The sequence below is a fragment of the Melozone crissalis genome, unplaced genomic scaffold (assembly GCF_028551555.1).
Source record: "Melozone crissalis strain CALT ecotype California unplaced genomic scaffold, PUWL_Pcris_2 ptg000027l_1, whole genome shotgun sequence".
In the NCBI taxonomy this organism is placed as follows: Eukaryota; Metazoa; Chordata; class Aves; order Passeriformes; family Passerellidae; genus Melozone; species Melozone crissalis.
In genome coordinates, this window is record NW_026535805.1 from 266599 (window position 1) to 293760 (window position 27162).

The 27162-nt window shown below is 41.4% G+C and overlaps 1 pseudogene; it reads left to right on the forward strand.

Annotated features, from left to right (window-relative positions):
• The first annotated feature begins 324 nt into the window (after positions 1 to 324).
• On the forward strand, positions 325 to 27008 carry LOC128938820 (calpain-8-like; annotated as a pseudogene).
• The last annotated feature ends 154 nt before the right edge of the window (positions 27009 to 27162 follow it).

Genomic DNA, 27162 nt, shown 5'->3' on the forward strand with positions numbered 1-27162 from the left:
AATTCTTCCAACACAGTTCTTCCCAGGCATCTGTAAAGGAGTGTCCCCTGGTGTAACCACCTGAGCTGGCTGTGTTAGGGTTAGGGTTGGTGTTAAGGCGTGGGTTTTTGTTTTGTTTGTTTTTTGTTGTTTGTTTTGTTTTGTTTGGAACACATGAAATAATCAACAGTTACAGTGTGTATGTGAAATTGATGGGGGAGCTAGAAAGAAAATAGGAACAGAGTTAAATAATGTTGAATGAGACCTGCTCACTGTTGAGATTCTGCTGATGGAGCTCTGGGGAGTTATACAGATTTTATTAACTGAGCTGAACCATCAGGCAACATGAGCCCAAAACCAAGGTCTGCTGCTGCCAGGTATTGAGAGTGAATTCAGGCTGGTGCGGTTCCTTCTGCGTCCTCCCTTTCCCTCCCTGCTTTGCCTTTATTTCCTTGCCTCTGGAGCCAGAGTGTTGGGATTTAGTCAACCTGCTTTGACTGGAGGTTAGGCTCAGGCGGGAGCAGTGTGGATTCACCCTGCTAAAGGAGCTGTTCTGGTGAGGACAGAAGTTTTAGAACACATACCTAGCCTTTCCACCAGCCTTTTCACCTTTTAGTGTTTTGGTGTGAATTGTCATCTCTCCTCTCAGGAATGCAGCAAATCCTGAAGTAAACATTTCTAGCTTTGAAGCCAAAATTTAGCACAAGCACATTTCACACATTTCCTAGTATTTGCAGAAGGGCTTAGCACTACTGAGTGTTTCCCCTTTAGATGAATTCTACTCACATGCATTTTTACTGGCATATTGTTTTGGGGTTTCTTTCTTAAGATTTGAGCCTAGAGATAGTTCAGAGTATCCTATCTCCATGCTGGCTTTCTGGGCTGTCCACCATGTAAACTCAGTTTACATGTTCAGACAGTTTTTGATGCTATGTACAACAAGATGTTGCTAATATTTCCTATCAGCAAAATTTAATATAGCATGAAAAACCTGCTGAATGATCCACAGAGCTGGGAGGAGTTTGTCTTTATTGCAAAGGATAGCAATCCAGCACAGGAGTAATCCTACAGTTGCTTATGCAGGGGGTAGTGATAACAGGTGAAGGGCTAGGAGGATAGTAGTGTGCAGCTATTTTGGGCACACCAGCCTCCATCATCTTTTCCTTTCTTCTTTCCCTCTGTTCTGGGAAGGATAGCAATCCAGCACAGGAGTAATCCTACAGTTGCTTATGCAGGGGGTAGTGATAACAGGTGAAGGGCTAGGAGGATAGTAGTGTGCAGCTATTTTGGGCACACCAGCCTCCATCATCTTTTCCTTTCTTCTTTCCCTCTGTTCTGGGAAGGATAGCAATCCAGCACAGGAGTAATCCTACAGTTGCTTATGCAGGGGGTAGTGATAACAGGTGAAGGGCTAGGAGGATAGTAGTGTGCAGCTATTTTGGGCACACCAGCCTCCATCATCTTTTCCTTTCTTCTTTCCCTCTGTTCTGGCAGTGTGGGGAGTGGGTGGATGTAGTGGTAGATAACAGGCTGCCCACCAAGAACAGGGAGCTTCTCTTCCTGCACTCAGAGGAGGGCAACAAGTTCTGGAGCATGCTGCTGGAGAAGGCCTACAACAAGTATGGGGCTGGGCAGGAGCTGTACCCCTGTCTGTGCCCCTGGTGGTGGCCCAGACCAGGGGTGTCAGTCACAACACACTTTATTCTAAGGCAGCCTCCCTCCCACTCAGCATCTACAGTTCCCTCTGGGTCCATAAAGGGTCTTGCCAACTGTATTTCAAGGGGATTGAATTTTCTTGCCCTGGGTTACACTGATGACCAAGCAAATTAAGAGATACTAAATGATAACCTCTTCTTTCTGGGTACCTTGTGCCTGCAGCTGGAGATTGTTATGTTTGCCCAATTATCCCATCATAAAAAAAACCAAACAATATTAAAAGTCGTAGCAATTTTAATTGAATAGTTTAAATAAAAAAATATAAAATTGGGTACAATATTGTTGCCCGATTGATAAATGACACAAAACTCGGATAAGTTTTGTGGGTGCTTTATTACGGGCCCGGGGTGCTGGGGGACTCACATCCCAAAAACCCAAGCCCCCCGATTTCACATATGGGTGCTTCCCTCTTATACATGCGATTCACAACAAAGTCTCCAAGAAACAGTTCCCTTGTGATACATTCCTTGGTTCACAGGCAAGATCATAAATCTTCTGCTTATCTTATTCTAAGAGCATTGTATGCTGCCTTCAGACAGGTTAGCATTCTTACTCTCCTGCACTAGTTTAATTATTTACTAAATTCCTAAGACTACCTGCTAGGTTACACACAAACCAAACACACACACTATCAACGGCTGCAAAACTGCAAAACTGCTTTTGACAAACCAATTCACACACAACTTATAACTAAACTATAATTACACATTTTGCTAAATTTCATTTCTTTTCCAACAATATAATTTGATTAAAATAAGGGATAATTTGGATCCAATAATAGCGCATAAGCAAAAGATAACGGCGGGGTACACAGTGCAGGGCTCTTGGACCCTTGCCACATCACATACAAGCTTGCTAAGTGAAGATTCCCCCCTTTTATGCCATGTGTAAATGCCATCTCTTCCCATTTTCGATTCGTCACATTTTTACCTCCGCCCTCATCACCACCTTTATCGCGCAAGCGCCACCACTCAGTTTGGTGGTCGCACAAGTCTTTTGGGGGTTGTTTGATGAAGATTTCGTAGTCTTCCTCTGTGTCCTTTAATTCACCTTTGGGTTACACATGCGCACCAAGCCAGTACAATGTAAGCCAATACTAACGTATCACTACATCTACATATCAAGGCAATAAATCCCTTATAATGAGCATTTTCTGGGACTCAACCAGGTTTTACTCATTTTTAGCAACTGTATCTTGAGCTCTTTCCTGTGGTCCTTGGGAACATCTGCCGGGAGGGGGTGTGGACCCCCTCCTCTCCCTTTTTTCTTTGGCATTACCACTTTTAACTCTTTTATTTATTCCCAAATATTAATTACTGTATCAATATTGATTACTGTTTCCATTTTTATCAGCATGAATCATACCTATTTATCACAAGATGAACCCTTGTCCCTCTTATTCTTGTCCCTCTTATCCTTTCCCCCCCATGTTGAATAGCTCTTTTGAAGCTCTAGCAGGAGGCTCCACTGTGGAGGGCTTTGAGGAATTTATTGGAGGCATCTCTGAGTCCTATGAGCTGCGAAGGGCTCCTTCAAACCTCTACCAAATCATCTAGAGCTAGGTCACTGCTTGGCTACTCCATTGATGTAAGAGGCTGACAAGGCCTTACTCTCCCTGCTTTTCTTCTCAGGGCTCTGTCCCACACTGTGACAAAAGCCCAGACCAATGTAAGATATAGATAGGAAGGTCTGATACAAGAGCAAACTGAATTAATTTGAGATCTTTATTGATTTCAGTATAAAAAATTTGGACAAGTTTCTAAATGATCAGTCCTCATCATGTTTCCCTGTTTACATGACAGCATATGATAACAATTAGAGCTGTAAACAACTTGTTGGTCTTCAGGAACTCCATTCTCTGAATATCATTTCTTATTCAAATTTTGTGTAATTTCAGCTCCAGACACTTGACTGCCAGAGACAAATTTGCTGAGACATTTAGTTGTAGCCTGTAGTCTGATTCTGGCTTTGGTTTTCAGTTCTAAAGATTACTGACACCTGTAACACAAACACTCTCAAGTTACACATGTTTGTACATGTTTTGAAAACTTCACACCTTTCACATCCTGTTTCATTATCTCATTTGCATTGTGGCATACAGAATTACCAGAGTTCCAATTTTGCTGTACTGGATCTCGTCTGAGACAGGCTAGAGCTAAATTCATGTGAGCATGTCTTAGCAGGTGACTGGGTCTGTCACCTGAGCTGGGAATTGGATTTAGATTTCACTGTATATTCTTGAATTTTTTCTGTCCTTGGACTGCATATTAAGACTGCAGCTTTTGCCGTGGATCTCACCTCAATTTAATATACTTTGCATCAAGAATATTGGTATTCATTATGCACACCACTTTGGATGTCTTCCCCCATATTAATTTGCTTATGAAAGCTCAGTTCATACACAATATATAATCATAAATGTGCATACTTTTATTACTCCAGATAACTGCTGCAGCTGAAATAGAAGCAATCACAAGTCTGAAGCTGGTAAATGGACATGCTTACTTTATCACTGGAGCAGAGGAGATAAGCCAGCCTCTCTGGGACCATCATGCAAACCAGCTTGGGGCTGCAACACTGTAGTCCCTTCAACTTTCTGATGTCTTACAGTGACTGACCATAAAAATGTTCTGAACTTACATACACTGATACAGAAAAAGACAGTACCTGTAACACTCAGTCAGGTCAGAAGCTCTGTACAGATAGTGGTGTGGAGCACACTGTGCACTGCCACTTGTATGGTACCAAGAGGTTGGGGTAAAAAGTGTAAAGGTGGACCAACCTGTTACCAAAATTCAGGGTACAGAAAGGAGGAGCAGGAGAGGAGGCAGCCATTCCCCATGTTTGTATTGTCTGAGGTGGGAGCGAGCACTTTCCCAGTCAGATCTGATGGGAAAAAAGTAAAAGCCTCTTTGATGAACTCTGCTGTGAGTCTCATCTTCAGAGCGAGCCCCAGGTATTCCTGCTCCTCTGAAGCTGGAATCATTACACAGATATCTATGCCAGATAACCTCCTTCCAACCTTGCTGTGTTGTGCAATGTTTCCTGCTTTTAAGGATGTAGATATTCTGCTGGTTTGTAGCTGATGATTTTCCTTGCAGGTTGCTGTCATTATATGAAATGGTGAGTGCTGCAGCTAATGGCTCACTTGGTGCCACAGCATAATGTAAAATAAGGGTGGAAGGCATCTAGGTGTCTTTTAACTATTGCAAATTGTAATGGACTGCATCACTCAAGTATAAATCGTATATTATCCCATCTGCAAAGCAATTGGTCTCTGATGATTGGAACAATGGAAGTGCTCAGGCTCTGTTTGTTGTGGATCTTTTCGGTATGTTACCGAGGACAGCCAGAGAAACTAGTAAGGCTTAGGAATCCCTGGGGTGAAGTAAAATGGACTGGATCTTGGAGTGATTAAGTAGGTTTTTATAAGCTCCTGCTTCTCTCTCTTTGGTGTATTTTGGAATCTATTAAAAATTAAATTGGGACAATGCAGTTAATCCAATCACAAAGTGTATTTAGGAGAGATACTAAATCAGTTGGAACAAAACACTATTAATTTATTACCAAAGTTGAATATTGACCCATTCTTTCCAGTGGGCATTAATACCTGCCTCAGGAGGAGCTTTCACATCAGAGACAACAGCCCTTGGTTTGACTCTGAGCAGCCCAATGCAAGCCACATCCTCATCATTGTGCAAGACAGTTTTTCTCAAATTGATCCTACCAATGGGTTCCAGGACCTAAGTAAAATATACAAACTAGTCCTGTTCCTGGGAGTTAAAGCAGAGATAAACCATTATACCTCTACTTTAACTCTGAGGTTGCTCAGCTCTAAATCACACCAGAATTTGGTACTATCTGAGAATCTTGAAAAAGTTGAGATGCTGACTAAGATAAGGAGACAAAATTTCAAAATCTCTCAGAAACTGTCTGGGTTTCAACTATCTTGGGAATGTGGTAGTGACAACACCTCTTTTGTTTTTATACTTAGAATGGCACAAATTTTACTGTCATTTGAATCACAACATATTTTTTCATGCAGCATTTGAGATTTCCGTTTCCTATTCTGACTGACTGTAGCATGGGTGCTGATGTATTATAATTAAGGATAGAGATAATATTACAATTGATTTTACTTTTATCAGAGCTGCTTTGCTGAGCCCCAAGGTAAGGTGCCTCAAGCACACACATATGCCATATCCTGGTTTTGTCACACCTGTTTTACCATGGGGCAACCTTGCTGAGGTGCAGCACTGCATTGTCACATGGGAGTAGATCAGAGCAGAATCCATCCTGAGCACATTAATATCAGAATGGCAAGGGAGCAATGCTGTTTTTGGCAGTGAATTTTCTGATTTCACCTTTTTGCTTTCCTGTTTCTTCATGACCCTCAACAATGGAGGTTGTATCATTTTCCTAGGGAGGATATCAGGCACCCCAAAAAATCTTAAAATGCAGAAGCTCTGACTGACTTTCAGACTGGGAATTTCCTAATCCAGCCAATCTGTTTGTACCTTCTGGCACCTGGCAGGGGAGATTCAATTCAAGACTTAGTTGCAAATACTGTTGCAGTCTAATTCCAGCCTGGCACAGTCAGGTTGCAGGGTGTGCTGTCATTTGGAGGGGCACAAGATCTATTTGATGAAGAAATCTGTACTCCTTTATCAGCCCAAGAGAGCATCTAACTCAGATCTCACTGTAGAATAAAATGCAAGAGCTGAACAGTGTGCTTTTGTGCTTTGTCTGCAGTGGTCCTGAGTGGAATTATGCTGATTGCAAACAAAAAGAGGCTCTGGATAAACAAGTAGATGATGGAGAGTTTTGGTGAGAATTGTTCATTTAGCTTACTCTTTTGGACGTTTTATGTGCCTTAAGCAATCTTTTCAATTGGATGGAGAAAAACTGCCAGCACCGAGGGGGTTAATAATGGCATGCATGCATTGTTCACCTCTTTTTTATCTCCTTTTCTATTCAAATATTACCTTTTATTAGAGCTTGCATAACTCAGCACTAATCCAAAATATAGAGACCAGATGGTAATAAAATCAATGAAGTGGCAAGAATGAACTTCAGCTGCTCTACATTTTGACATGTTTTTTTTTCCTAAATGCTACACACTAATGAAAAAGTTCAGATTACCAACTTGGGAAGAGTCTGTTTACTCAGACCTAATAGAAAGCCTGTCCTAACCCTGATCCGATTATATATGAATCAGTGCTGAACTGATGTCACTCTGTCCTAGCCTGGAAAGATAAACGGCCACTGTCCTCCTCTGCAATCAGCTGCATGGGCCATGAGGCACTAGGAAATGAGAGCAGACCTCTGCTAGCAGCATGGAGCAATCAAAGTCTGTCACTCATGCAAACATACCAGGAATGGTAAAAAACAAACATCAATGATAGGAATGAAGAAAAACACCAGACTGTGACTGTTTTCCTACAGAGTGCTGCTTTCACAAGGGCCAGATCTTATTCCTTTTAAATGGGATCTCCTCACCAGTTTCAGTGAATTTGTTTATGAAGCATGATCCATGGGGGAGTGCCCACAGCTGGGGAATGACAGAAAATGGTTTGTCTGAGCCCAAAATGTGTGATAGCCATTGACAGAGGCTGTCTTCAGAAGATACAGATCATTCAGACAGTGGGCAATTTTGTTTCCCAAAAGCCAGTTTCAAGTTTCAGAATTCGATTAAATGCAGCATTGGACAGCTCTGTAACACCATTGGGAGAAGTGTCCAGCCTCAGCCACCTCATCTGTTGCAGGCTGATGGACTAACCTGTCCATTTGTGTGCCACTTGTATGATGGCATTTTCAGATTTCCAAAGGCAATTTAGCCACCTTGAGATCTGCAACTTGACTCCTGACATACTGACAAGCCACAAGGTCAACAAATGGGACCTGACTCTGTTTAATGGACAGTGGAGATGGGGTTCATCTGCTGGGGGCTGCCAGAACTACCAAGGTAAGAACCCAACCAAATGGGCCTTTAGTGGAATACCAAACAAAACATTCAAAAACTGTTTGTGGACTGGAGGGGGCTTTGGTGGGGAAAAAAGAGCTTGGAAGTGCAACAATATCTGTGGGGTTTGGACAGTAATAAAAAGCCTGGGAGTTTAAATGAAGATCTAATTCACTTATTTCCTTGTGGGGGATTACCAGCCTACCAAGCAGTTAATATGTGGCAATATTAATTTCTTTTCTCTGTCTGATTTTCCTGCGTATATGGTTTTTGCTACTGGCTGGAGTAATCCTCTGAAGAGTTAGGTAGACCAGAAAAGTGTCACAGTTCAGTGGTATTGTTATTTCTAACTCATCTTCAGGTTAGACCTCTGGAAAGGCTGTCTGGTATTTGGTCCTCTTGCAACAATAACAGCCTCAGCCAAGGACATTTCCTGGAGATACAAGACTGGCTGGAATTAACAGTATCACCTTCTCCTTGTAAGTATTTAGTCCCAGGAAATACCCTGGTGCTATGATTTCTCATGGCTCCAGTTGATAGCATAGCTGTGAAAACATAAACCCATACAACTCAATGGAAAGAATTGGAGAAACTCCAGGCAAAAGTTCTTCCAGGGAGATATTCTCTGTAGATATAGTGACAACCATCTTGATTGCAATGACAATTGCAATGACAGCAAAGCCTCCTCTTTTTTGTCTCCTGTTGGGAATTCTTAGAAATATACTGGACCAATCCCCAGTTTAAAATCCAGTTGGATGAACCAAATGATGACCATGAAGGGACTTTGAATGAGCCATGCTTGATGCAGAAGAACCACAGGAGACAGAAGAGAATGGAAGAAGGTCTGCTTAGTATTGGCTATTCGCTCTATCAGGTAAAATTTTTCGTCATTTTAAAGACTGTATTCCTTGTGCTGTTAAGGTGGAAAAAATTAGCAGTGTGCTACATCTTGGCATTCAGCTCTACACTTCAATAAGATCTGGATTTTGCAAAATTATTCAATTATTTCTCTTGTTTCTTCCTGACCTAATATGGGAAGACTCAGATAAATTGAGGCTCAGTTTTTTCCCATTTCAACAGGATGGCAGTGTAAATTATTGAGCCAGTAATTTAGTAACAGTCTCATTGTGAATCTTCTTTTACAAAATCTGAATGGGGGCAGGCTCATGGTGCCTGGCAATACCAGATAAGTGTTTCTGATTACAGCCTATCATTAGCCCTCAGTTTTCACTTTCTTTTTTGTTATTATTTCTCCCTTGTATTTCAAACTTCTTTTTTTTTTAAATCCATTGTCTGACATATGCTACTGTTCTGATTCAGTAAATTTGGGGGTTTGTTCTTCCTGATTTTCCCAGTGTTTCTAAAAATATAATGTAAGGAAAAAACCTACAATGTAATCTCTAATTTCTGTGGTGTGAGAAACAAATGTAAAAATTTCCAACCAGTATCATCATGACCAATATCATAGGTGAAGAAAAGCAATTAAATGCTGTACAGACTCCAATGGATGAAGATCATTAGCCAGCACAGGTGGAGCAGGTGAGAACAGCTGACTTTTGCTAATAGATCTTGTGTGGTTTGGCTCAAAATTACAGAAGGTTTTCCCTAGTGCCCAAGTGCCTTTGCATGCACACACTGAGCACATTTCTGAGCTGCCTTCTCTGTGGTACCAGGCACCCTCACCTATCAGCATCCTAAATTTGGGCATTATGGACACCTGTCTGCTCCCATCACTGAATACAGCAGTGGAGAACTCCTTGTGCTTTACAGCTATTCCATCCCATCTGTGTCCTCTGTGGCCTTACCCACAGTAGGGTAGACTTGGTGACTCTTAAGTTACTTAAGTGACTTTAAGGTGTTAATTTTTTTGAAAAACCTGGCTGCTAAGTCATCTCAGGTATGCTATGACCCAGCTATGATCCCAGCTCCCTTGAATCACATACTAGGCTTACTTCATGGCATTTGGTGTTGTGACTGGGGAGCTTCAGTTAGTGTTAGTGTTCAAAAACACATAATCACGAGGACTATTTGCGGTGCTTTTTATTAAGAGCTCTAGGAATCGGGGTATATTCAACCCAAATCTGATTCTGACCATACATCCGAAATGATCATGTTTTATACTCTATCGTTACATAACTTTCATGTTAATTATTAAACTTATATTGTTCTATTGTATACATAAATTTAGCCCTTCTCTGAATTTCCAACATAGTTTCTCACTATTCTTCTTACGGTTATATAATAATTACATTTAATTACTAAACAATCATCACATCTAACAATTATATAATTTATCATACTGCTTACGCAGGTGCAGTTGATCTGGGAAAGCACAAAGTCTAACATTTTAGATTCTATCTTTAACTTTTTCCAGGGTTCCACTATCATTCTCCCCCCTTTGAAAGCATTTTCACTTCACTACAGGTATAAATGTTTTCACTTGATACAGTCCTTTATTCCTCAGTTCGTACTTGGTTCTTCAAATCTAGGGTTGATGTAAACGTTGTTGTGGATGCTGTTACGAACTGGAGAACCAGAAGATGGTGGGCATGGATCTCATGTTAAAGCCTTTATTATCCTCTGGTTCCAGGATGTTTTCTTCTGTATCTCTCCTTTTAAGATGCTGTAAACTAACTAAATTGCTAAGAATACAATTAGTAAGATTATCACACTCTCAATGATAGATTTAATCCATGAACTAACATTCCACACTAATCCTTTGAAGATTTTTCTTAACTAGCTTGTAGCCAAATCCTTTTGCTCTTCTTGTGCTTCATGCTCTATTTGTTTCAACTGATTGATGTCATATTCTACATCTGCAGTTACATTTGGGATATGAACGCAGCAATGATCAACTTGTCCCTTTAAGAATCTACATACTCCATGCTCTTTCAGGAGTAACATATCTAGGGCTAATCGATTTTGTAAAGTCATTTTTGTGGTGGCTTGTCATTGTATATTTAATTCTTTAAATCCTTCCCGGGTGACTCTTGCCAGTCTACCTACCTGACCTGTAAGTTTGTATAGCATCTCTCTACTCTTATAGTTTGCTGTAGGACTAAGCAATGACTCTAGGGCCCATCTAAATTTCACTTCACTAGAGGGTTCTTGCCAAGTGTCATCTGGATTTTCATTGTCAAGAACTTCTCGTCTTGCTCTTATCTGCAGAAGTTCATGTTTTCTATTAAATGGGGACCTTTTCCAAATTGGACATAATGTTGGGAGGCCTAAAGTAATCTCCTTTACTTTCCCATCTACAGGCAGATGTGTTGTCCAGGTACCATCACTTGCTGCCCATACAAATTGTCCTGGACCTTGGATTGTAACTTTGGCACACCCTATAATTACTCTATAATTCACTCTGCCTTGTTTATGTTTAATCTCTCTGCAAGCACAACCAATTTGTAGGGCTATTGCCAGGGGCGGCATCTGTTTTATCTCTTCATCATCTGAAGTGCAGTCGTAAGTTTTATTACATGCCCACCAACTTACTTTGTCTGCCCTCGTTCTGCTACTAGTGTCAGTGTTATTGCTGGATCTGTTTCATTCTCGGGGCATTCTTCAGTTGTGGTACCTAGGAACAAAGCTGGATTCAAAAGGTTAGTTTTTTTTAATGTGACATCATCTTGGTCAGTCAGGACTACCTGGAATTTCATCATCCTGCTGGGAGATAGCCAATGGCCCCCCTTTTGTTCTAAGACAGTGGTTATCATGTGTGGTACATAGACATCTATGTGCCTTCTCATAGTAAGTTTCCTGGCTTCTTGTATCAGGATCACAGTAGCTGCGACTGCCTGCAGACATGGGGGCTACCCGGCACTTATGTTGTCGAGTTATTTGGAAAAGTAGCCCACCGGCCTTTTCCAGCTTCTCAGACGTTGGGTCAGGACTCCTAGTGCTAGGCACAGCCTTTCATGTACAAACAGCTGAAAATCTTTAGACAGATCAGGTAACCCTAGTGCTGGAGCAGTTGTCAGTGCTTCCTTTAATTTTAGGAAGGCTTTTTTCTGTGGTTGGCCCCAGGTGAATGGCTGTGTCTTCTGAGCTTCATACAGGGGTTTCGCAATCATTCTATAGTCTGTGATCCACAAGCAACACCATCCTGCCATCCCGAGGAAGACTCGCAGCTCATGTAAATTCTGGGGCTCTGGAATAGCACAAATAGCTTGGATATGGTTAGTACCTAGTTTTCGTTGCCTTTGTGAAATTTCAGATCCTAGGTAAATCACAGTCTGTTGTGCGATTTGTGTCTTTCCTCTGGATACTTTACAGCTTCTCATTCTCAGTGAATTTAAAATCTCAATGGTTACTTTTATACAGGTTGCTCTTTCTTCTGTAGCTATTAGTATATCATCATGATACTGCAACAATAAGTATTGGTCTCTTGGCACTTGCCCATTTTCGGTCCAAATCTCCAGTTCCTTTGCCAGTTGATTTCTGAATAGGGTCAGCGAGTTCTTGTAGCCTTGTGGGAGTCGTGTCCAGGTGAGCTGGGTCTTTCTTCCGTTCCCTGGGTTTTCTCACTCAAAGGCAAACAATTTCCTACTTTCTTTGTCAAGGGGGATGCAGAAAAAGGCATCTTTTAAATCAATTATGGTAAACCATTTATATATCTCCTTTACGGATGTTAGCAATGTATAAGTATTTGTTATTACTGGATAAATGTCCTTTGTTATTTTATTTATTGCTCTCAAATCTTGCACTAATCTATATTCACCATTTGGCTTCTTTACTGGAAATATTAGTGTATTAAATTCTGATTCACATTCTTCTAAAATTCGGTATTTCAAGAATTTCTCAATAATCTTTACTATTCCTTGCCGTGCTTCTGGTTTTATGGGATATTGTTTGACTTGCACAGCCCTTGCCCCTTCTTTTAACTCCACATGCACTGGTTGTGCCAATTTAGATTTCCCTGGTATATCTGTCTCCCATACAGAGGAATCACTGCATCTTCTACCTCCCTAGGGATAGAGGGACACAGGTTTTTCTTTGATCATTAATATCTGTCCCGTCTTTGATTAAGGTATTTTCATTATAAGCTCTCCATTTTCAAAGGTTATTACTGCATCAAGTTTCACTAGCAAATCTCTCCCTAAAAGCGGAATTGGACACTCAGGTACATATAAAAATTTGTGTGTTATAACCTTGTTTCTAAAACACAAATCTAGGGGTTGCAGGAAAGGCCGTTTTTCCTCTTTCCCTGTAGCGCCGACTATTGTCGTTTCCTTGTCCCCAATTTGTCCTTGCAAATCATTCAATACAGAAAAAGTAGCTCCCATATCTATTAGAAATCTGACATCTTTATGCCCTAACTGTATATTTACAACAGGTTCCTTAACTTGTTCTACCGGTTCTAAGTCTAGTCAGCTGGTATACTCACCCAAGACCATACCCTCGGTAGCCTGCTGGAACTGATTGCCCTGGTCAAACTGTCTATTCCAACTTGGACAATTTCACTTCCAATGCCCCTCCTGCTTACAATATGCACATTGATTCAGGCTTAACCCCTGGGTAACTGGTCTCCTACCCCGACCATTCCTGTTACGCCCCCTGAAATTTGGGTTCTCTTTCCCCTGTATTACTGCCAAAAGATTCTGCTGCTGCCTTTTACTAGCTTCTTTTTCCCGATTGTTATATACTTTCCAAGCAACCTCAAGTAACTTATCCAAATTCCTTAATTCTTCCCCTTCTAATTTTTGCAATTTTCTATGAATGTCATCCTGTGATTGGCCCAAGAATATGAGAGTGAGCTGAACCTTTGCTTGCTCTGTATCCATTTGGAGGTCTGTATATTTCCTTGCTACCACCTTAAGCCTCTCCAAAAACGCAGTGGGAGATTCCTTCTTTTCCTGTCGAACCTCATATAGTTTGGACCAATTTATAGTTTTGGGCACAGCATTCTGAACTCTTATTTGGATCTACTCTTGATATTTCCATAATCTCCTCATATCGCACAATAAATTAGGGTCCCAATTTGGATCCTTAATTGGGAAATTCGCATCTAAATTCCCTGTTACCAGCCCACTTCTAATATCTTCTCTTGCCCTCTCTTTGGCTGCCTTAAGTACCATTTCTTTTTCAGTAGAATCCATCAGAGTATCTAATATTACTTGTATGTCATCCCAGTCAGGACTTTGAGTTTTCATAACCATTTTTACTACATGTGCCACTTTATCAGGATTTTCTCTATAAGTTCCGGCTGACTGTTTCCAAATAACTAAGTCTGCCGGGGAAAAAGGAACTTTTACAAATACTGGCTCTTCCACTCCGACACCTTGTCGCAAGGGGGCAATCACAGTCCGTTTTTGTTTGCTTATGCCTTTTCTATGCACAACTGGAGCAAGCTTTGCCTGACCCTGGGTTCTATGGGCTATTGGGGTCACTGATTCATTACCATTGCTATCTTTTTCACTCGCATACCTCTTTCTCCTTTCTATCACAGTTAGGTTTTGCTCATCTTCCGAGGAAGAGGGATCGGGTGATGATGGGAGAGGAGGATAAAGAGGGAAAGGTGTACTAGACGAGACGGGCTCAGGACTAGGTGGGTGAGGAGCAGGTAGTGGGATAGGGACAGATGAAACAGGTGGGATAGGGTTAGGTTGTCTTGTTCCTGTTGGAGCTACTTGTAAATCAATATGTGTATAATTTTCCCTACTCAAGCTTTCTCTTAACGCCAAGTGTTCTAAACAACGTTCCTCACAAACTCCACACTTTGCAGATGTTTTAACCACTAATAATCCACATTCATCCTGCCATTCTGGCTTTCCCTGTAAGTAGAAAAACCGATCAACATATGGGACTTCATCCCATTTTCCTTCTTGTTAACAAAACGACATTAACCACGAAATAGTGTTATATTGCAGAGTACCATATTTTGGCCATTTTTCACCATTCTCCAAGGCATATTCTGGCCACCATGAACTACAATAATCAATCAACTTAGTTTTACGTAATTCTTTCCCAAAGTTACCTTGTTTCCAATGTGCTAATAAGCACCCCAAAGGAGAATTTTGCGGGATAGGGGTGTTACTGCCCAAAATCCCTTTAAGTTTCTCCATTTCAAAAATACCACAAATGCCGAACCCGCAACACTTTCGCAATTGTCTTACGGAATGGTGCCTAGGCTTGTACCAACAGGAATTCCTTTAGCCCAACCAAGCGTAGCTTTCGCTGAGTCTTATTGGCAGGCACCCAAAACCAAAGTAAAAAGCACCTTACCTTTCTCCCGGGGATGTTTGTGAGCGGCGGAAGCGGTCACGGCTGATGGGTTCCCCAACAATCCCTCGGTGCCGGCTGGAGCGTGATCGAGTCGCGAACTCTCTCAGCAGCACTCACAAGGGTTCCATCTGGGTCGCCAAAATGTTAGCGTTCAAAAACACATAATCACGAGGACTATTTGCGGTGCTTTTTATTAAGAGCTCTGGGAATCGGGGTATATTCAACCCAAATCTGATTCTGACCATACATCCGAAATGATCATGTTTTATACTCTATCGTTACATAACTTTCATGTTAATTATTAAACTTATAGTGTTCTATTGTATACATAAATTTAGCCCCTCTCTGAATATCCAACAGAGTTTCTCACTATTCTTCTTATGGTTATATAATAATTACATTTAATTACTAAACAATCATCACATCTAACAATTATATAATTTATCACACTGCTTACGCAGGTGCAGTTGATCTGGGAAAGTACAAAGCCTAACATTTTAGATTCTATCTTTAACTTTTTCCAGGGTTCCACTATCATTAGGACTGCAGAGATGATGACCTAAAGCAGATCTCTCTGCAGGAGAAGGTGAAAAGATGTGTGTTGAAGTCTGTCTACCTGGTCTGAAGAGCTTTTCTAAGTCATGTGGCTGCCTGTTGGCAACAACTGTGTGTCCATCACCCAGCTTCTGCCCTTGCTGCCCCAGTGTGCTGGTAATAGGCAACAAAAGACCCTGAAGTCTCAAGGGGCCACTCAGGCTTCAGAAATGTTGTATGGGTGATGTTTGTAAAAGCTCTTTGGGGAATTGGGAGGATAGTCCCTTTGGCTCTCACTGGAATCTGTGCTCTCAAGACAACTCATTGCTTTTGGAAAATTTGCCTTATATTTGGAGGTACAAATTAACATAGCAATTCAGTTAATTTAGGAAGAGCCAAATATTGAAACTTGCTACTTGTTATAGTTGCCTCACAACAATCTCATCATCCCCAGGCTGACTGCTAGTGACATGAGCCTTATATTTTTATCCATATTCAGTAGCAGTAGACTAGTGGAGTGAAGCAGCACTAACTTGCTGACTGTTCCTGACTGAGCATTTAAAGACTTACTCAAATGTTTCCAACCAACAGTATCATTCACAACACCACATCAGGAGAAAAGTAATTTGATATGACATAGATTTCTCTGGATGAAGATACAGTTTTTCCTTTGGAACAACTCTAGGACAAGACAGAATTTCATGTGTATCTGATACTATTATATGTGGTTGTAAGTGAATTATTTTTCAGAAAGTGTCTGAAGGAGACTTTATCTGATTTGTTTCCTACTGATGCAGGTATAAAGCAGCATTTTACCACTGTCTCTTTCTCTTCCTTCCAGATTCCTCAGGAGGTATGTAGTCTCTGTTGAAGACTTCCAGCCTCCACATGGGCACCTCCTCTTGGAAAATTTAGCTGCCACAATGACTTATTTCTTATGAATGATATCTCTGATGGAGAGCTTTGCCCTTGAATCACGGGACCAGTATCTCAAGTTCTGAATAATCATTTTCAAAGGACTGGGACACAAGGATTTATTACAGATGTCCGACTCCCATTCTTGATCTCATTTATACTTGCTGAAATTTGGCTTCCAGGAAGTTTGTACAACTGAGGTCAGAATTTGTCTGTTTAGTTAAGGTGAAGGCAGAACAGGACCTCTGCACTCTAAAACTGCAAAAATGCAGCTAATATTGTTTAGAAGAAATGCCAAGCTCTGTGTATCTGTTCCTTTTACAGTTCTGAGCCAAGGCTCCTGGTAATGAACAAGCCCTGCTCAACTTTCCCTAATCCCCCCAAATGTCAATACTGAGTCAAAGAGACTTCTTATTACTGAAGAGAAAGACCCCAGGGGTGTCTGGCAGTAGGAATATCCGATACTCCTGTACTCCTGTCCTAATTTTTCCTTGGCTTTTCAACCCTTTTCTTCTCTCAGTAAATGAACATATGGCCACGTAGCAATTAACTGTGCTCTTTCAGCAGCCTTGCAAATGCAAAGGGAAAATGAACTTTATATATTGGGGAAGATATGGATCTGTCTTCTTAACCTGTGCAGTCCCACTTAGCTTAATATTGAGTGAGGGGAAAAGATGGGGCTGTTGAATAAATATCAAATTCAATCTTATCTCAGAATAAAAGAGGAAAAACATGCATATTTTTCTACAGATTACAACAGAAAACCAGAATGATTATACAACGTTTGGTAAGATTTTTTTGTGTGCTCTGGTCTTAGACAGACAGAAACCTTATCCGTAAATGATACTTCCCATCCTGCATCAGCCACACAAAATTTTTTGTGTGTCACTGAATCATACTTTTTGAAAGACATTTTTGTGGACCAAAAGTCATGAATAGGAGTTTTATAGCAGGGATGTTGTTCTTACACTACTGTTCCTTCTTATGTCAGTGTTTTATTTTATGAAATAAAATGTGCAATGTTTAACTTCCTACAGACTATATTGGAATTAAGAAAAATTTAAGTACTGTTTTCTACAAAATCCAAATGAATATCCTTAGTATTACTAATAAAAGTTGGGTAAATCACTTAATGTGGCCCCAGAAGTCTCACCCTTGTGACTACTACTTTGTTCTGTTTACTACTTTTTTCTGTCTATTTAAAGAAATCAGAGACTACAATTCCTATGCAATTAGGAATTTATTCAATACCATTAATTGCTAAAAAAACTCTGAAAATTAAATTTGTCCACAAGCTTGCAAAAAATGCTCAATGCACAGAAAATTTACAGTGTAGTAATTTGATCAGATATGAGCACACATTATGATACTATTATTTATTTTGTGGTACCAAGTGTAAAGAGGCATGTGAAAAGAGAATCTTTATAGAGGAAGATCCTTGCCCCTTCTAATCATCTGCCTCTTTCCCATGACAGAACTCTGGTGGTTTTCTTTTGTGCCATCATTCATGGATTTATTATTTTTGCAATGAAAAGCTTGAGATGGCTTTGAAGCGCTGAAATTGAAATCAGATGGCTGGTTTACCAGAGAACTGCCAAAGGGCTTCTGACAAAACCACGTTCTCCACAGCTGGAAAGCAGCACAGATGTGCATGCAGGCCATGCTTTCTTTGAAAGACACCAGCCAGCAGCCTGGACTGATCCCTGTGTGAACCTGCATGAGGTCTCCAGCCATATGATGCTGCCACGGGGATAGTACTGCATTGCCCTCCACCTTTGAGCCCTCCACCTTTGAGCCCTACAAGAATGGGGAGTTCTGACTGAGAGTTTTTGTTGAGAATCAGGATAAATCACAGTGAGTACCTTCCCTGAAAACCCCCCCTTCTGCTGGGGAGGCACACAAAGGAGAAGGTCACATGTTGCATCCATACCCTGGGCTTGATCTTTTGTCTTAACCAGCAAAATAGGCCCATTTCCACAATACATTTTTTCCACAGTCTACCATAGTTACCACACATCTATGGCAGACGGTTCTTCAGAGTCATGGCTCTTCAGAGGTGTCCCCTAAGCACTTGGCTGGGAACAAGGTCCCTCAGCTCTGTGAAGGAGAAGTTCCCACAATGAAAGAGTGCAGGATTTGAGACTATGATGATGATGAGATGGTTTTAAAAGGGGTTGTATCAATATCAATAGCATCCATTGGATGAAAAAGCTGGAGTCTGGATGGAAGACAAGAACAGCAAGGTTGCATTTCCCATGGGAAATATATTCAAAGAGTTGGGGCAGGCAGAGATGGGATGCGGAGCATGGGAAGCAGGAAACTTGGGGGCTTGTTCTGTACGCATTTATTAACACCTTATAGTTACATAGGTTTTGGGGTTTTTTTTGGTTGTTTTGTTTGGGTTTTCTTGGGTTTTTTTGGTTTTTTGTTTTTTGTTTTTTGTTTTTTGTTTTTTGTTTTTGTTGTTGTTGTTGGTTTTTTTGGGGTTTTTTGCTAATTATTTTAAAGGCAAGGATTTAAAGTAGACTCATAATTTCTGGTTTAACCATTTTCTTTTTTTTTTTTCTAGGACGATGGGTGATGAGGTGTCTGCAAAGCCATAAGAGGTTAGACGAACTAACTGGGCAGAATTTTCCTTCATAATGTGGAAGTAAACAGGGGCATGATTTTTATTTCTCATTCGAGCTGGGTTTATAGAATGTTTTAGTGCTGAGGAGAAATATTTTTTGCTCATGGGAATTTTTTACATATGTCCATGTCTTAGCTTCCCATTCATTTTTATGTACCCGGGCCATGTGGCACAGAGACTTCACTCTTGTAGACTGAACTGCAATATATGTGGTTGTCCTTACCTCCTGCATGAGTAGGAGAAGGCGGAAAGGGCATATTTCCATAGAAACAAATAGTCTTCCTGAAGTCTGGGAGAAGCTGCAAAAGGCTTCCAAGGAGCTGCTGAATTGCTCTGGCCAAGAGCAGCAACATTTTTTCACTGTGGCTCTTTTCTTATGCTGTCTTGGTAACAGAAGAAAACTTTCTCATCAGCCTTAGGAAGTATTTGCTCTAAGCCAGCCCCTGGCTGGTCATGACTAAAGTAGTGCCTCTATTTTGCCATTGCTGCAGAGCACATGCTCATTTTCTGTTGCTGTAAATAAGCCCCTGTACAGCATATTTACAATATCCACAGCTCACTTTCTAGAACCTTGTTAAACACTCTCTTGGCCATCCCCTTCCTCTTGCCTCATGTTGATAACAAAGATTTAGATGATGAATTCAAGATTCCATTCCAAAAGCTCTCTGGAGAGGTAAGTGGATTAAAGTGAACAAAAAAACCTGAGACATCTCTGTTATGATTATACAAATATTTGACTTGCCAATTCCATTTACTGTCTGTCCAAAAAACCAAGTATTTCTCCCCTTTTATTAACTCATAGCTTCAGTTCAGTTTATTCTACAATAGAGAAGATTTTCTAATTGCTCCTCTTATTGGAGCAAAATGTGATTTTTTTTTTTTTCCCTTGGTAATGCAAGGCAAGGAATAGCTTTGAAAATAGGGGCGATAGGAGTGAAGACTGTGAAAATATTATCCCAGGGTGAAATAAATTACCTGTGGCGTTATCGTATAATTCTGACAATTGCTTGGCTGGCCAATTCCTTCCTTTTTGTTTAGCCCCAGGAATCAAAATACTGTCGGCTGGGCTTTTTCTTTACTTAATATATTTGAAAAACAGTATCTATAAAGTCCTGCTGCGTTAGCCTGTGGCTATCATGTCAGGTTTCCTCTTAATGGACAGGTGGCCACCGTTACTGGAGAGGGAAGACATCTTTTTAGTTAGGAAGACCATTCTGAGTTTTGAGATGGCAATTTTAGAATTGTTTGGTTGTAGTTTTCGTAAGCCCTGAAAATCTCAAATGTTTTCCTGAAACTTTTTATTCAGTCAAACATTGTAAAAAGTTGCCATTTACTTGGTCATGTCACCACAGCACCTAACAAACCACTTATTTCCTGGTTGAATGTCTAGGAAGTATGATTGTTTACTTGGTCATGTCACCACAGCACCTAACAAACCACTTATTTCCTGGTTGAATGTCTAGGAAGTATGATTGGTTTGGAAGATCTTCTCCCTCTGATATCTGAGGGTAAATGTGAAGGGTTTGAAAAAAATTAAGGCTTTACATGTCTTAGATTTGGAAAGAAAATAGTCTCTGGATGTCTGATAGCAAATCAATAGAGCTTTCTTCAAATATTTTTTTTGTTAACACCTACAGTATGTTTTGTTTTCTGTCCAGGACCATGAAGTGACTGCAATTGAACTTTAAAGAATTCTAAACTGGGTTTTGGTGAAGAGTAAGTGGCATGATGTACTTCCCATTGGATGGAGCTGAGAACAGGGTCTGTGCTAACAAAACTTTGTCAGCTAGGGGTGAAGAAAAATGGAGTTTTTGTCTGATCCCAGCTGAATTTCTCCTGATTTGTTGAACCCCTAAATATGGGGTGGGGTGGAAATAGTGCCTGGTGCTTCCCTTCCAAACATGGCCAGCAGATGTTCTGCAGAGACACAACATTCCCTGTACTTTTCTGGGAGGACCACCATGGGCAGTGTTATTATGCTGCTGCTGCGTGACTTCTGTGGACAAATAGAGACTTATCACCACCAAAACCAATAACATCCCCTCCCACTGTGGGGGAAAAAAAAAGCCATATTAATCAACTGAAAGGACATAGTGGAAGAAATGGCACAGCATTTGCTTTGCTACCAAGATTTTAAGGTGGTTGGTATATTCAGCATTGTCTGCAGAAAAATATTTGTCTTAAACTATTTCTCACTTTGTCCTTTATATTTCCTTTTTGTACAGGAAAGGATGTGAAAAGTGATAGATTCAACATTAACACTTTCAGGGAGATGATGAGCCTTTTAGATGTATCCTTTGAATGTAATTTCATCACCTTTAAAGTTTCTGGATCTCTTTTGGAAAACTTCCTGACAAGCTGGGCTAAGTTTATACTTCATTTGTCCCAGCACATGGCTGGGGGCAAAAAATTCAACCAAGCATCTCTATCAGTTCATGGTGGCAGAAATCTGGACCATTTAATCATCAGCTGCTTCTCTCATCACCATCTCTCACTACTTAAACATTTTCCTAAATATAGTGGGGGGAAGTAGGGCCTTTCTGCCTGTGCAGTTCCAGGTGCATACACAGCATGCTTGGCAAGATGCAGGTTTTGAGTACATCCACAGCTGCTGTTTCTGAGTCAGGTCCTGCTTACAGAGCCCTGAGCTCACAGCAGCAGGGGCATGCTGAGTCTGTTCCCAGGGGGAAGGCAGAAAGTACAGGCAGTGCCTGCCTCCCTTCTGCATAACTGGGGGGACACTTGGGAGCTTATAAGGTTTGTGTAGTCAAGGGAAGAGGAGAGGTCAACACCTCTGCCCAGGTTTGTGTAGCCAAAGGAAAAAGGGAGGTCAACACCTCTACTCAGTACTCCTTTGCACTGGGACGGTGATGATCCATGCTTCTAGGAGCTTGCTAGTGTTGGTGCCATGGCATGGCCATATTGAGGCCAGCAAAGATTCACTGTGGATCTTGTGGACAATTGGCTGTTAAGAGAAGTGATGCCATTGCCCTACACTCCATAGGCTCCCAAGCTTAATGGGGTAACTCACTAAGTACAATGTCATAGTGTCCAAATCCCTGTTTCTACATAATTTTACATTGGAAGGGATGTTCAAAGACCTGAAGGACATGGGAGAGGATGCTCTAGACAGCTACTGACTCTCTTCACTTGCAGCTCCTGCCTCTGGTTTCTAACAATTTTCTGCTGCAACACTGGGCTCTTTTCCCCCTAAGGTGAAATCTAACCTACTGTTAAGTGTCCAAAATGTGAGTGCTTTTAATCTTGCTTATATATTTAATAATCCTATATATCATTCCTTGAGAGTGAAGATAGCCTAGAAATTCTTGGCATGCCTTTAACCAAGCAAATATGGAGTGGTGGGCATGTCTGTGGGAGATGGAGATGCATTACAAATGAGAACTAAACTGGCATTAGGATGACACTGTGGTGGGTGATTTATTTTTAACAGAACGGCTCTCCAGATTGCTCTCCAGTGTTGCACCATCCAACTCTTGTTTTTACACTCCAGTTTTGTTAATAAAGGAATCCTGATTTTTGAACCATGCCTTAACATGACCCAGACCGATGGACCCAGCACCTTGAGACTTGTAGAATTCAAGACACTTTGGATGAAGATTCAAAAGTATTTGGTAACAACATTTCTGACTCTATCCCTTGCCTCCCCTATTAGCTCTGAAGTACAGATCCAGAACTGAGATAGAGTTAAACCCTCACAGGCAGATATGAATTTGTTCCAGGGCTCTGAAACACCTCTCACTTGACAGGGCACAAGCAAGTCCTCTTTCACCTTGGCCCCATTCTCCAAATTCTCCATAATTTGCAATACCCTATGGAAAGACCGATTAGCTTTGATTATTGGGAAAGACAGCTCTTTCTGCTGCCTGGTCTATTAAAGCTCATATGAACATTTCAGCTCTTGCTATATATTGCATGGCTGGATAAGCATAAGGAAATACAAGAAATATAATTTTAGGACCTACAAAAAACTGCCTTTGTATTTTTGAAATCTTGTAGAATTGTTGATTTTATTTTTTTCTGATACAGGATTTAATATCCCAAGACGATCACCCAGAATGAAGCGGTCTAAAGGAAGGTCAGAGTTGGACTTTCCTGGTGTGACCACTTCCCTTTCAGACAAGCCTGCTAAGACCATACTTGATGTTGTTCATCACAGAGCATCTGCCCTGGAGTTCCATGAAGAAATGTTGGGTTCATGAAGACACAGCTCTGTCCTAAGGCTTGTCAGAAAAGCAAACCTTGAGACCCAAATCCACTATTAACTCTAGGTCTGGGTGGCTTCTAATTCTGGATAATAAATCTGCTGGCAATAGGAGGCATCTGTCATCTTGTCTGAAACATTAAGCAAGATGGACTTGGTCTGTTGCAGTGTTTGCCAAATGATAGGATATTCTCCTCAATGGCCTGTCTGCCACCATGCAATGTGAAGGCAAGCATGCTGCCAGCCCATGGGAATGTGTTTCCCACTCTGCCTAGGTTGCCATGTACCGCTTGAAATGTTTCTCTCGCCCATTAATGTTTCAAAGAGTAGGAACTTGTGGTGGTAGGGACAGTCTCTGTCCCAGCCACCAGTGGGCACAGCAGTGACAATGTGAACAGGCAGAGGTAGGAATGATTGTCCTGGCACTGGTTAGCTACACGAGCAGAGAGGATGGCAGGGCATGGGTGGTATGGTGGGCTAGCAAAATAATTTTTTTAGTTTAAAGCCTGAGTCAGTGAAAGCCAAGTTTTCTGCTTGTAGCCCCTGATGAGACCTGTGTTGCCATATCTTCATGGCTGCTGTGACCCAGCTGTGCAAGCCCAGCCTGCCTCTGGTGCCCACACCATGGCATTGCTGCAGGGGCACACACTCCACTGCCCTCTCCCATTCCCTCCTTCCCCTTCTGCCACAGACTTGTTTTATGAAAAATCCTTTCATTAGGATTTTTTCTCCTGAGAAGCTGAAAGGCCTCAGGAACAAAATGTAAACAATAATTATCTGCTGCTGTGGAATGAAACAGGTGGATCTGTGATTGGTCTCATGTGGTTGGTTTTAATTAATGGCCAATCACAGTCCAGCTGTCTCAGACTCTTGGTCAGACACAAGCTTTTGGTTTTTTTTGTGGTTTTTTTTTTTTTTTTTTTTGCTTTCTGTTCAAGCCTTCTGATGAAATCCTTTCTTCTATTCTTTTAATATAGTTTTAATATAATGTATATATCATAAAATAATAAATCAAGCCTTCTGAAACATGGAGTCAGATCCTCATCTCTTTCCTCGTCCTGGGACCTCTGTGAACAACACCACACCCTTTGCCAAAGACAATCTATAAGAAACTGGACAGTGACTACTCTGGTACCATCAACTCCCACGAGATACGACATGCCCTCGGAAAGTCAGGTGTGTTGCTCGGAGATTGGATCACCAGATATTGGGAGAACAGCAGAGTGGTCTAATGGCTTTTATTCTCTCCTGTCACCTAGATCACACATTGCCAGTGACATACTCCCTTCCTGACAGTCACACACTGCAATCCTTTTGCTGTTTCATACATCAAACTCCATTCTCTGTTCTGCGTTATGAACCACTGGTACTTTTGTCCATGCTGTGACCATTGCTTATTCATCTGATTATTACTTGATCTATTTTTTGCCTCATTATTTCCTAATCTAATAGTTCTCTTTCAGAGCTATGCCCAAACCCTCTTTTTCCTTAATTTCCTCCCACAACCTTTCTCTCCTCTGAAGAATGTGCAAGCCTGATCAAGGCATGCTCCAATGACATCCTTTCTGATGTGTTCACTTTTGGAGCAGAGCTTGCCAGTTAAGGGACATCTAGAGGAGCACTGTTTTTTTTTTTTTTTTTTTTTTTATTTATCTTGTGCTCAGTGGATTTTATGTGAATGATCCAGTGACAGAAATAGCATGAATATGGGCCTGAATAGAGAGCAATGTGCTATGTGAGCAATTGGCTCTGCTGCAATCACTGCTATTCAGCTGCAGTGTCCACTTGCTAATTAGGGGTGAGTTTATCTGGGGAACATAGGACTGGTTATGCTGTGAAACAATGTGAAATATGCAGTCTGACAAAATGCTGTGGGCGAACTCTATGTGTCTCTTCAGCTGGCACAATTGGTTTTGAAAAGAACCCACAGAGGCGGGTGAGGGAGTTCAACAGACCTTCTTGGAGGAATAGTCCTGCCCTTCAACCTGCAGCTGCAGCAGGATATGGATAAATCACATCCAAGACAGCAAATTAACCTGCTGTGTCAGTGACTCCTGCGCTCTCCTGACCCTCAGGTTTCAGGCTCAAAGATGAGATGCAGCACAGCATCATCACCTGCTGCACCTGCAGCACCAAGCTGACCACTGACTTCGATGGCTTTGTGGCCTGCATGATCTGCCTGGAGACCCAGTTCAGTGAGTACCCAAGGGCAATTCCCAAAGCTGAAAGCTTTGGGATTGCCTTAGCTATTTGGTGTCTTTTAGCTGTGAATGTAGCAAATTGCATGGAAAGGTTCAGGTGCCAGCAAATTGAGCCAGAGGAAGCAGCGGAGAAATAGCAAAAGCCTTTCTGTCTGAATGCCCATGGGGAGTAGAGGACACATTTCCACAACATTCCATTCTCTTGTGCTTTACAGTTATCAGCAACTTATGGTTAGTGCTCTGGCCCCCACATTGTCCCAGCTCTAACAAATGGGACCATTTATCACTTGCAGTCCTTACTCAGACCTGATGTACAGGTTTGTCCTTGGATCATGACAGATGCCACCACATCAGATTTTATAGTTGTCCTGCTGCCAACTCCCATTTTGCTTCTATAGATCTATTCCACCTCATGAAGCAGCTTAGAAATTATTTGTAAGAAGAAAGAACCGCTGTAATATTATCTTACAGAGCCAGTCTAAATTTCCAGTAGATCATGGCAAAAAGCCAGACTTTTACATTTTGTCGAGCAGTGATTCTCTACATGCCAAACTCTGTATTTTATATCCAGCTTCCCCCCCCCCCCCCCCCCCCCGCCCCCCTTCTACATTTCAGAAGTGTTCTATCTCCTGGACAAAGACAAGAATGGAGTCATCCAGATCTCTCTGCCTGAAGTAAGTCTGGTCAGATTGAAATACCACCTGATCCAACTGCAGCAGTAGACCACACTAAAATACACTTATTTTAAATCACTATTGTAAGAGATTAAATCGTTGTTATAAGAGAACATGGTAGTGATTTAAAGGGCAAGTTTGCTTATGTGAAAATGTTCTTCAGCCCACAAGGCCTGTCTGAATTAGTAGAATGAACTTTTACCTTTATATGAGCAAAAAAATAAAGATACTTTCAAAACTCCAAAGGCTGATGGATAAGGTGCTTACACAGTGCATTTCACTATCTCTTTTTAGAGGGCAGTGGTCAATTCATTAGAAAACACACAGCAGGGAACTCTTCTTTCTGCCAGAGAATGTGCTGATCGACCTGCCAGAATTAAAAGAAACCTTTTAAGATGCCAGGTCTTTTTTCTTCCCACATTGTTTTTAATGCAAATTTTTCCTGTTGAAGCTGTTGTAAAAGCAATCAGCTTGAGCCTTCCCTTTGCAGAATACAAATATATCTCAGGAAACAGCTGGAAGAAGCCCCAAGAGGTCCATGCAATTAGTCCTCTCAGCTGAAGAATGGCTTGAAGGGAGGAGGATGGCTAGGAAGCCCTGCGACCCTCAGTCACAGTTAGTTAAATCTAGCTGAAATTGTACATTGCATACTCCCACCCTAGAGTTTTTCAAGGTTGAAAGTTGAAGCTTTCTCCCGCTTGCCCCGCAGAACTCATCTTCCTTTTGAAGAGACCCCACTTGCAATGTTTGAGGCTGATCCTAGCAGTAGATTTCCCTGAAGTTCAAGAGCAGATGGATCCTAGACATATAAAAGATTAAAATGCAACTCCAGCCTTTTCCAGCTTGTTCTCCAAGAGGCATGGAAGAGTGCCCCAGCGGCATCCTGTAGACCTTCCTGATGCCCTGACTCCTGGTGCTGTTTCTCCCTCAGTGGCTGTGCTGCACACTGGTTTGAACCATGGTCAATCAATTCAGCAGAGACCTCTGAGGCTCTTCTGAGCATGAAACCACTTGTTTGGCATCTCCTTGTTGTGAAAAAAAGAAAGAGAAACTTCTTTTTCTTCCTGGCAAGTTACTTTAAGCCAATAAAAATGATCACCTGTCAGTTA